General features: G+C 42.2%; 1 protein-coding gene across 1 annotated transcript in view; it reads left to right on the top strand.

The window, feature by feature from the left end:
- Positions 1 to 2,076: 2,076 nt before the first annotated feature.
- The window catches only part of LOC103643261 (uncharacterized), a 39,221-nt gene continuing 29,680 nt past the window's right edge, over positions 2,077 to 11,617 (top strand). Inside the window, exon 1 of the mRNA XM_008666421.3 lies at positions 2,077 to 2,179. The gene's annotated coding sequence lies outside the window, so the exon portion shown is untranslated. The remainder of the gene's footprint in view (positions 2,180 to 11,617) is intronic.

Genomic DNA, 11,617 nt, shown 5'->3' with positions numbered 1-11,617 from the left:
GTATGGGGTAATTGAGTAAATACAGTAAAACCCTAACCTAACCTTAAAACGAGTCTAACACCCTCCGCAATCTCAACTCTATCTTGGACAGATGTTGAGATTGAACCAAAACTCAATGAATACACTCGATAGTAGACCCTTGATGAAGATGTTAGTGAACTGCGAGATGGTTAGAACGCGGAGAAAAAACGCGAACATCACCGACCGCAACGGGATGAAGTAATGGTCGACCTCCACGTGCTTCCTGCGTTGATGCTGCACGAGATTGGTGGAAAGGTAGACCACGCTGACGTTGTCGTAGTAGAAAAGAGTGGAGTCATTGAGTTTTGGTTCAGTCTCAACATCTGTCCAAGATAGAGTTGAGACTGCAGAGGGTGTTAGACTCCTTTTAAGGTTAGGTTAGGGTTTTACTGTATTTACCCAATTACCCCATATTGTAATGGGATTGGCCCAACTAACTTATGTATATAATATACTCCCAACCCTAGATTAGGGTTAGGGTTTCACATCTTCCAATAATAACTACATGAATAGATGTTTTCCATGCACTCCTATTGAAGACCATTTTTGGGTATATTTTATCATTTCAAATATGTTTTTACTATCTCTTCCCACATTAACTTCGGATTTCTCTTGCCTCTCTTTCTAACTATGGGGCCTTAAAATCCCACTATGCATTGCATCTAGAATCTAGCTATTTTTCTTGATGAGAGTACCATTTTTGGGGGGTTTCCTCAAGTTGGCCATTACAGACACAAATGCAATTCCATATTACTGACTCATGTTGTCTTGCGTCTCATAATAAGCAACCAGGAAGATCGTTGCACCCATAATCATCCTGGTCGAATCAATAGAGCCTTCCAAGTTACCTGAAATGTGCACCATGTTTCTAACTTTGGTTTTGCATTAATCTAGAAAAACCTAATCCTAACAATAAACGATACAACTTATGTCTATTTCCAAGAGACTACATTCCAAGAGAGACTCTACTTTCTAAATTGTATGTTGTTTTAAATTTTGGTTTTCAGATATATACCTGTTACTATGTCTAGACTTATTACTACTACCTATGTCCTTATACGCCATGTGATAGTCCAGATAATCATATTGATGTAAGGTTCACCGCTACACCAAATATGTCAAAAAAACATATGATCAAGTCATCACTGAATATATGGCTCTTAGTATTAGTTAGTGCTCACTCCGTTCTAAATTATAAGTTATTCTGGCTTTTTATATACAATTATTTTATCATTGAGATATATATTATATTTAGATAATAAATATGTAGCTATTCCATGCACCAAGATATACATTATGTCTAAATACAAACTCCCTCTATTTTAATTTATAATTCGTTTGACCTTTTTACTAGAAGTTTGATTGACTCATCTTATTCAAAAAAATTCATAATTATTATTAATTTTTACTGTGAAATTGCTTAGCATCAATACACTAAGTGTTACTTTGAATTTTTCGTTTTTTCACAAAAAATGAGTAAGATGAGCAGATTAAACTTGATAAAAAAGTTAAACGAATTATAAAATGGGACATAGGTAGTAGTAATAAGTCTAGACATAGTAACATGTATATATCTGAAAACCAAAATTTAAAACAACTTACAATTTAGAAAGTAGAGTCTCTCTTGGAACGTAGTCTCTTGGTAATAGACATAAGTTGTATCGTTTATTGTTAGGATTAGGTTTTCTAGATTAATGTGAAACCAAAGTTAGAAACATGGTGAACATTTTAGGTAACTTGGAAGACCCTATTCATTCGACCAGGATGATTATGGGTGCAACGATCTTCCTAGTTTCTTATTATGAGACACGCAAGACAACATGAGTCAGTAATATGGAGTTGCATTTGTGTCTGTAATGGTTAACTTGAGGAAACCCCCCAAAATGGTACTCTCATCAAGAAAAACAGGTAGATTCTAGATGGAGATTGATTTTCAGATAACTTAGTTTTCAGAAAAAAAATAGATAACTTCCAGGTCCACATCCCAAAATTAAATCGCACCTTCCTGTCTTATACTCCCTTAAGATGAGGCGTCCAATGGTTCCTCTATTAATAGACATTATTATGATTATCTTCAAATTCTTCCTCCCATGGAGGAAGGGAAGGCAGAGCCATTGGAGTTCTAAGGAGGATCGTTAGCTCGTTGGTGACAATCTTGGTGAGTTTGTTGTAACTACTGTAATTTCTTTATGCCTTTTCCAGGCTATGACCAATCGTTAGAAATGACGTCAAACAATTTGTACTTAGTTGTTGCCAAAATCTCTTCATCTTTTGTTGAAACTGATCACACAATCTCTTGTGTGACTGAACAATGTTGACATACAATATATATCCTAATTCTCTGTTGGCATGTGCTCTAACTTTTGCATGCTAAGGTCCTTCACTGGATACTCAATTTCAGCTCTTTGGTATTTTGGTTCTGATGTATTGTATTGGTTGGCTACCTAGGTTCTTGGCAGCACCATTTCATCTCAAATTATTTATCTTTTCTTCTGCTTGTCTAAGATGGGCTTAATTGTGCATTTATAAGTTAGTTTTATATTGGAGGGTCTGTCTGCTGTCAAATGATCGGTGATGCTGTTAGTGAAGAAAACTTAGACCATGAGATTTTCATTGTATGCGCAAGTAGTTCAATCAGACTAGTTAGGTTTTCCCCTTATGAATTATGCTTTATTGATTTCATTTTCCCTTGTAAAATAAATTATGAGAATGAAACATGCTACTGGCGTTACACCTTTCTCTGCTTGTCATGGAAGTATAACATAAAATATTTTCCCCCAGCATGAAGGAGAGCTACATATCATTATATTAAATTCAAAAAATAGGGGTGGGTCTAAGAAGACCCATACAAAACCTGTTAGGGCATGGTTCTCACAAGAGTGCTTGTCAGAAAAACAGAACTACGATGAGTGGCCTATAAGAACCACAACTTGGCCTCGTTCCTAGAGATCACACAAACCTGGAAATTTACATGAATAACTGTATGCAAAACAGTAAAATGATGCTATATTGAGTCAAGAGTAAAGATAAACTGAAAACTAGGATCAAGATTGAGGGCCTACATATCTATCGAATCAGCACATATTGTTTTCGTACATGACTTGTGATGTTTAGCATTTGAAGTGATTTTAGAAGTCCTAGTGATAATCGATTCAACCTTCAAGAAATGTTATGTTGGAAATATTGTTAAACTTTTGCAGCACCATTGAAATGTACATAATATGTTGCCATCGAAGGGGGTTAGTTAAAGACATGAAATGCTTCTTAATGCTAGGACTTAAAATGATAATTTCAAGAAAACATATAAATTGCAACACATTGCGTGATACTGAACACGGAGTATATAATATTGAGAGCACCTAGAGGGGGGGTGAATAGGTGATCCTGTAAAAACTTGAAACTTAATCCACAAAACTTGATTAGGAGTTAGCACAATTAAGCCAAGTGGCTAGAGAGGAGAGCTTGCACAATATGATAACCACAAAGAGATCAACACAGAGATGGCACAGTGGTTTATCCTGTGGTTCGGCCAAGTCCAACACTTGCCTACTCCACGTTGTGGCGTCCCAACGGACGAGGGTTGCAATCAACCCCTTTCAAACGGTCCAAAGACCCACTTGAATACCACGGTGTTTTGCTTTCACTTTACTATATCCCACTTGCGAGGAATCTCCACAACTTGGAGCCTCTCGCCCTTACACTTTGATGTTCACAAAGAAGCACGGAGTAAGGGAGGGATGAGCAACGCACACAAGACACGAAATCAGAGTACCAACACGCACACAAGTCACAACAAGAGCTCACAACACAACCCGACGAGTTCACAACTCAAATGGAGCTCTAGTTGTTATCACAAAGAATCAAATGCGCGGAATCGAAGTCTTGGTGCTTAGGAATGCTTGGTGTACTCCTCCATGTGCCTAGGGGTCCCTTTTATAGCCCCAAGGCAGCTAGGAGCCGTTAAGAGCATTTCAAGAAGGCAATTCTTGCCTTCTGTCGCCTAGCGCACCGGACAGTTCGGTGCACCACCGGACACTGTCCGGTGCAGATCTCTTTCCTTATTTGGCGAAGCCGACCGTTGGCGCTTTGGAGCCGTTGGCGCACCGGACAGTGTCCGATGCATACCGGACAGTCCGGTGCCCCCTTCTGACCGTTGGCTCTGCCACGCGTCGCGCGCGGATTCCGCGGTCGACCATTGGCCCGACTGACTGTTGGCTCACCGGACAGTCCGGTGCACCACCGGACAGTCTGGTGATTTATAGCCGTACACCGTTAATTACTTCCCGAGAGCAGCCAGTTCACAGACTCCGGCCTGGCGCACCGGACACTGTCCGGTGCACCACCGGACACTGTCCGGTGCACCACCAGACAGTCCGGTGCACCACCAGACAGTCCGGTGCACCCAGATCGAGCTGTCTTTGGCTGAACAAAGCCATCTCTTTCCAACTTGATTTCTCCTGTTTCCAGCACTTAGACACAATACATTAGTCTCTAAAACAATGTACTAAGTCACAGGAACATACCTTTACTCTTGATTTGCACTTTGTCCATCACTTTGCATAAGTCCACTTGTGTTGGCACTTAATCACCAAAATACTTAGAAATGGCCCAAGGGCACATTTCCCTTTCAATCTCCCCCTTTTTGGTGATTTATGCCAACACAATAAAAAGCAACTAAAGGAAGTGCAACATCAATACAAATGAGAACTCAAAATTGTTTTGATTCAAATTTGGCATATATGGATCATTCTTTGCCACCACTTGGTTTGTTTTTGCAAATCAAACTCAATTTCCTATCTCTAAGTCAAACACACTTGTTGAAACATAAAGAGAGATATTTCACGAGAAATTGATCAAGGATTCAAAAACTCCCCCTTTTTCCCTTAATCAAGCCTTTTCCCCACAAGAGACCAACTTTTGACAATAAGAGACAAACAAGAGTATTTTGACAAACAAAAGCTCTAACTCTACTATTTTTTCAAAATTCTCAAGTGGTAGCTAATCCATTTCTTGCTTTTGGCCATATCTTCTCCCCCTTTGGCATCAAGAACCAAAACGGGATCAATTTTGGCCCTTATCTTCTTCATTGCCTCACCAAAATCTTCAACTAAGAGTAAAAAGGCAATAAGAGTTCAAAGATGAACTTGGAATTAGTTACTCTTTCATCGGAGTGCAGTGGAAGTTTTGCATGGTCCAAGTCCACCTCCTTTGAGACTAAATTGAGCAAACTCAAGCACACAGTTAGTCTCAAAGGGTCAAGTTGTAGCACATCTCCCCCTAAATATGTGCATCACATGCAAATGAACTTGTGAGGTCCGGGGAGTGCTTGTACAACTTGAGCACCATAAATAGGCAACAAAATGTATTAAGGAACATGATCAAGGCTTAAAACACATGTATGCTACAAATCAATCCAGGTTCCGTGAATCTAAGACATTTAGCTCACTACGCAGCTTGCAAAAGGTCGACTCATCTAGAGGCTTGGTAAAGATATCGGCTAGCTGGTTCTCGGTGCTAACATGAAACTGAGAGCACCTAGAGGGGGGGGGGGTGAATAGGTGATCCTGTAAAACTTAAACTTATAGCCACAAAACTTGATTAAGAGTTAGCACAGTTAATGCCAAGTGGCTAGAGTGAAGGCCTTGCACAATACGATAACCACAGAAGATCAAACACAGAGAAGACACAGTGGTTTATCCCGTGGTTCGGCCAAGTACAAAAACTTGCCTACTCCACGTTGTGGCGTCCCAACGGACGAGAGTTGCACTCAACTCCTCTCAAGTGATCCAATGATCAACTTGAATACCACAGTGTTATGCTTTTCTTTTCTTATCCCGTTTGCGAGGAATCTCCACAACTTGGAGCCTCTCGCCCTTACAATTGAGTTCACAAAGAAATACGGAGTAAGGTGGGAATGAGCAACGCACACAAGACTCGAAAATCAGAGCAACAACACGCACACAAGTCGCAACAAGAGCTCGCAACACAACTCAATGAGTTCACAACTCAACAAGAGCTCTAGATGCTATCACAATGAACCAAATGCGTGGAATCGATGTCTTGGTGCTCAGGAATGTTGTAGGAATGCTTGGTGTCCTCCTCCATGCGCCAAGGGGTCCCTTTTATAGCCCCAAGGCAGCTAGAAGCCGTTGGGAACAAATCTGGAAGGCCATCTTTGCCTTCTGTCTCGTGGCGCACCGGACAGTCCGGTGCACACCGGACACTGTCCGGTGCCCGATTTGTTTCCATAAAAAGCTCATCCGACCGTTGCTTTCTGATGCAGATCTGCGCACAGTTGGCGCACCGGACATGTCCGGTGTACCATTCCGACCGTTGGCTCGGCCACGTGTCGCGCGCCGATCGCGCGGCCGACCGTTGGCCCGGCCGACCGTTGGCTCACCGGACAGTCCGGTGCACACCGGACAGTCCGGTGAATTTTAGCCGAAGTAGCCGGTGAAAAACCCGAGAGCGGCTGGTTTGCTCCGCGCTGGTCTGGCGCACCGGACACTGTCCGGTGCACACCGGACAGTCCGGTGCCCCAGCCCGAAACAGCCTTTGGCTGTACACAGCCACTCTCCACTTCTCTTCTTCTTCCTGTTTCTAACACTTAGACAAGAATATTAGTACACAAAACCAATGTACTAAGGCTTAGAAAGATACCTTAACTTGTGATTTGCACTTTGTTCATCCATGGGCATATTTTCACATTTAAGCACTTGTGTTTGCACTCAATCACCAAAATACTTAGAAATGGCCCAAAGGCACATTTCCCTTTCAATCTCCCCCTTTTTGGTGATTTATGCCAACACAACATAAAGCAACTAGAACAAGTGCAAAATCACTTCAAATAGAACTCAAATCTATTTTGATTCATTTTTGGCATATATGGATCATCCTTTGCCACCACTTGGTTTGTTTTTGCAAATCAAACTCAAATCTATATCTCTATGTCAAACACACATGTTGAGGCATAAAGAGAGTCATTCCAAAAGAGATTGATCAAGGATTTCAAAAACTCCCCCTTTTTCCCATAATTACTACTTCTCCCCACAAGAAGCCAACTTTTGACAAGAGAGACAATAAAAGCATTTGACAAAACAAAAACTCTACTCTATTATTTTCAAAATCTCTCAAGTGGTAGCTGATCCATTTATCGCTTTGGCCTTTATTTTCTCCCCCTTTGGCATCAAGCACCAAAACGGGATCAATCTTGGCCCTTTAACCCCATTGCCTCACCAAAATCTTCAATAAGAGTAAAATGGCAATAAGAGTTCATGAGATGAACTTGGAATAAGTTACCCTCTCATCGGAGTGCAGTGGAAGTCTTTCGTGGTCCAAGTCCACCTTTTCCCTTTCAATTCTCCTTCGAGACTAAATCAAGCAAACTCAAGCATATGGTTAGTCTCAAAGGGTCAAGTTGTAACACATCTCCCCCTAAACATGTGCATCACTTTGCAACAGACTTGTGAGGTCCAGGGAGTGTTTGTACAACTTGAGCACCACAATAAGCAACAAAATGCAGAATGAACATGATCAAAGGTATAAACACATGTATGCTACAATTCAATCCAAGTTCCGCGAATCTAAGACATTTAGCTCACTACGCAGCCTGCAAAAGGTCTTCTCATCTAGAGGCTTGGTAAAGATATCGGCTAGCTGGTTCTCGGTGCTAACATGAAACACTTCGATATCCCCCTTTTGTTGGTGGTCTCTCAAAAAGTGATGCCGGATGTCTATGTGCTTTGTGCGGCTGTGTTCAACAGGATTTTCCGCCATGCGGATAGCACTCTCATTATCACATAGGAGTGGGACTTTGCTCAGATTGTAGCCAAAGTCCCGGAGGGTTTGCCTCATCCAAAGTAGTTGCGCGCAACACTGTCCTGCGGCAACATACTCAGCCTCAGCGGTGGATAGGGCAACGGAAGTTTGTTTCTTAGAGTTCCACGACACCAGGGACCTTCCTAAGAATTGGCACGTCCCCGATGTGCTCTTCCTATCGACCTTACATCCAGCATAGTCGGAGTCTGAATATCCAATCAAGTCAAAGGTAGACCCCTTTGGATACCAGAGCCCGAAGCAAGGCGTAGCAACTAAATATCTAAGGATTCGCTTCACCGCCACTAAGTGACACTCCTTAGGATCGGATTGAAATCTAGCACACATGCATACGCTAAGCATAATATCCGGTCTACTAGCACATAAATAAAGTAAAGACCCTATCATTGACCGGTATGCCTTTTGATCAACGGACTTACCTCCTTTGTTGAGGTCAGTGTGTCCGTCGGTTCCCATCGGAGTCTTTGCGGGCTTGGCGTCCTTCATCCCAAACCGCTTTAGCAGATCTTGCGTGTACTTCGTTTGGGAGATGAAAGTGCCATCCTTGAGTTGCTTCACTTGAAACCCAAGGAAGTAGTTCAACTCGCCCATCATTGACATCTCGAATTTCTGCGTCATCACCCTGCTAAACTCTTCACAAGACTTTTTATTAGTAGAACCAAATATTATGTCATCGACATAAATTTGGCACACGAACAAATCACCATCACATGTCTTAGTGAAAAGAGTTGGATCGGCTTTCCCAACCTTGAAAGCATTAGCAATTAAGAAATCTCTAAGGCATTCATACCATGCTCTTGGGGCTTGCTTAAGTCCATATAGCGCCTTAGAGAGCTTACACACATGGTCGGGGTACCGTTCATCCTCGAAGCCAGGGGGTTGCTCCACGTACACCTCCTCCTTGATTGGCCCGTTGAGGAAAGCGCTCTTCACATCCATTTGGTACAACCTGAAAGAGTGATGAGCGGCATATGCTAGCAAGATACGAATTGATTCTAGCCTAGCCACAGGAGCAAAAGTCTCCTCGAAATCCAAACCTGCGACTTGGGCATAACCTTTTGCCACAAGTCGAGCCTTGTTTCTCGTCACCACTCCGTGCTCGTCTTGTTTGTTGCGGAACACCCACTTGGTTCCCACAACATTTTGCTTCGGACGAGGTACCAGCGTCCAAACTTCATTGCGCTTGAAGTTGTTGAGCTCCTCCTGCATGGCCAACACCCAGTCCGGATCTAGCAAGGCCTCCTCTACCCTGAAAGGCTCAATAGAAGAGACAAAGGAGTAATGCTCACAAAAATTAACTAATCGAGACCGAGTAGTTACTCCCTTGCTAATGTCACCCAGAATTTGGTCGACGGGATGATCCCTTTGGATCATCGCTCGAACTTGGGTTGGAGGTGCCGGTTGCGTTTCTTCCTCCATCACATGATCATCTTGTGCTCCCCCTTGATCACACGCCTCCTGTTGATGGACCTGTTCATCGTCTTGAGTTGGGGGATGCACCATAGTTGAGGAAGAAGGTTGATCTTGCTCATCTTGTTCCTGTGGCCGCACTTCTCCAATCGCCATGGTTCGTATAGCAGCCGTCGGAACATCTTCTTCATCTACATCATCACAATCAAAAACTTGCTCTCTTGGAGAGCCATTAGTCTCATCAAATACAACGTCGCTAGAGACTTCAACCAAACCCGATGATTTGTTGAAGACTCTATACGCCTTTGTATTTGAGTCATAACCTAATAAAAACCCTTCTACAGCTTTGGGAGCAAACTTAGAATTTCTACCTTTCTTCACTAGAATGTAGCACTTGCTCCCAAATACACGAAAGTAAGATACATTGGGTTTGTTACCGGTTAGCAGCTCATACGACGTCTTCTTGAGGAGGCGATGAAGGTAGACCCTGTTGATGGCGTGGCAAGCCGTGTTCACGGCTTCCGTCCAAAAGCACTCGGGGGTCTTGAACTCTCCTAGCATCGTCCTCGCCATGTCGATGAGCGTCCTGTTCTTCCTCTCTACCACACCATTTTGCTGTGGTGTGTAGGGAGCGGAGAACTCGTGCTTGATCCCTTCCTCTTCAAGGAACTCCTCCACTTGAAGGTTCTTGAACTCGGACCCGTTGTCGCTCCTTATCTTCTTCACCTTGAGCTCAAACTCATTTTGAGCTCTCCTGAGGAAGCGCTTGAGGGTCCCTTGGGTTTCAGACTTATCCTGCAAAAAGAACACCCAAGTGAAGCGGGAAAAATCATCTACAATAACTAGACCATACTTACTCCCTCCTATGCTCAGATAGGCGACGGGTCCGAAGAGGTCCATATGCAGCAGCTCCAGGGGTCTTGAAGTGGTCATCACATTCTTGCTGTGATGTGCTCCTCCCACTTGTTTACCTGCTTGACAAGCTGCACAAGGTCTATCCTTTTCGAATTGAACGTTAGTCAAACCTATCACGTGTTCTCCCTTTAGAAGCTTGTGAAGGTTCTTCATTCCCACATGTGCTAAGCGGCGATGCCACAGCCAGCCCATGCTAGTCTTAGCTATTAAGCATGCATCTAGACCGGCCTCTTCTTTTGCAAAATCAACTAAGTAAAGTTTGCCGTCTAATACACCTTTAAAAGCTAGTGAACCATCACTTCTTCTAAAGACAGACACATCTACATTTGTGAATAGACAGTTATATCCCATATTACATAATTGACTGACAGATAGCAAATTATATCCAAGCGACTCAACTAAAAACACATTAGATATGGAGTGCTCGTTAGAAATTGCAATTTTACCTAAACCTTTTACCTTGCCTTGATTCCCATCACCGAATATAATTGAATCTTGGGAATCTTTATTTTTGACGTAGGAGGTGAACATTTTCTTCTCCCCCGTCATATGGTTTGTGCATCCGCTGTCGATAATCCAGCTTGAACCCCCGGATGCATAAACCTGCAAGGCAAATTTAGGCTTGGGTTTTAGGTACCCAACTCATGTTGGGTCCTACAAGGTTAGTGCAAATATCCTTAGGGACCCAAATGCAAGTTTTGTCACCCTTGCATTTTGCCCCTAACTTCCTAGCAACAATTTTCTTATCCTTTCTACAAATAGCAAAGGAAGCATTTAAAGTACAATAAATTTTAGAAGGTTCGTTTACTACTTTCCTAGGAGCATGAGTAATATTCTTTCTAGGCATAGCATTTTTCTTAGACATATTTTCATTATGCATAAAGGAAGAACTAGAAGCAAACATGGCATGAGAGTTAAAATCATCATATGCATTATAACTCCTATAAGCATTTCTAGTTTGTCTCCTATCATGATATATAAAAGCATGATTCCTTTTAGTACTACTTGCCATAGGGGCCTTCCCTTTCTCTTTGGCGGAGATGGGAGCCTTATGGCTTGTTAAGTTCTTGGCTTCCCTCTTGAAGCCAAGCCCATCCTTAATTGAGGGGTGTCTACCAATCGTGTAGGCATCCCTAGCAAATTTTAGTTTCTCAAAATCACTTTTGCTAGTCTTGAGTTGAGCATTAAGACTTTCCACTTCATCATTTAGTTTTGAAATTAAAACTAGGTGTTCACTACAAGCATTAATGTCAAACTCCTTACACCTAGTACAAATTACAACATGTTCTACACAAGAGTTAGATTTATTTGCTACTTCTAATTTAGCATTCAAATCATCATTAATACTTCTTAATTTAGAAATTGTCTCATGGCAAGAAGATAATTCACAAGAAAGCATTTCATTTCTTTTAATTTCTAGAGCAAGAGAATTTTG

The sequence above is a fragment of the Zea mays genome, chromosome 1 (assembly GCF_902167145.1).
Source record: "Zea mays cultivar B73 chromosome 1, Zm-B73-REFERENCE-NAM-5.0, whole genome shotgun sequence".
In the NCBI taxonomy this organism is placed as follows: domain Eukaryota; kingdom Viridiplantae; phylum Streptophyta; class Magnoliopsida; order Poales; family Poaceae; genus Zea; species Zea mays.
The sequence above is the reverse complement of the archived record's forward strand: the minus strand, read 5'-3'. Positions and strand labels throughout refer to the sequence as shown.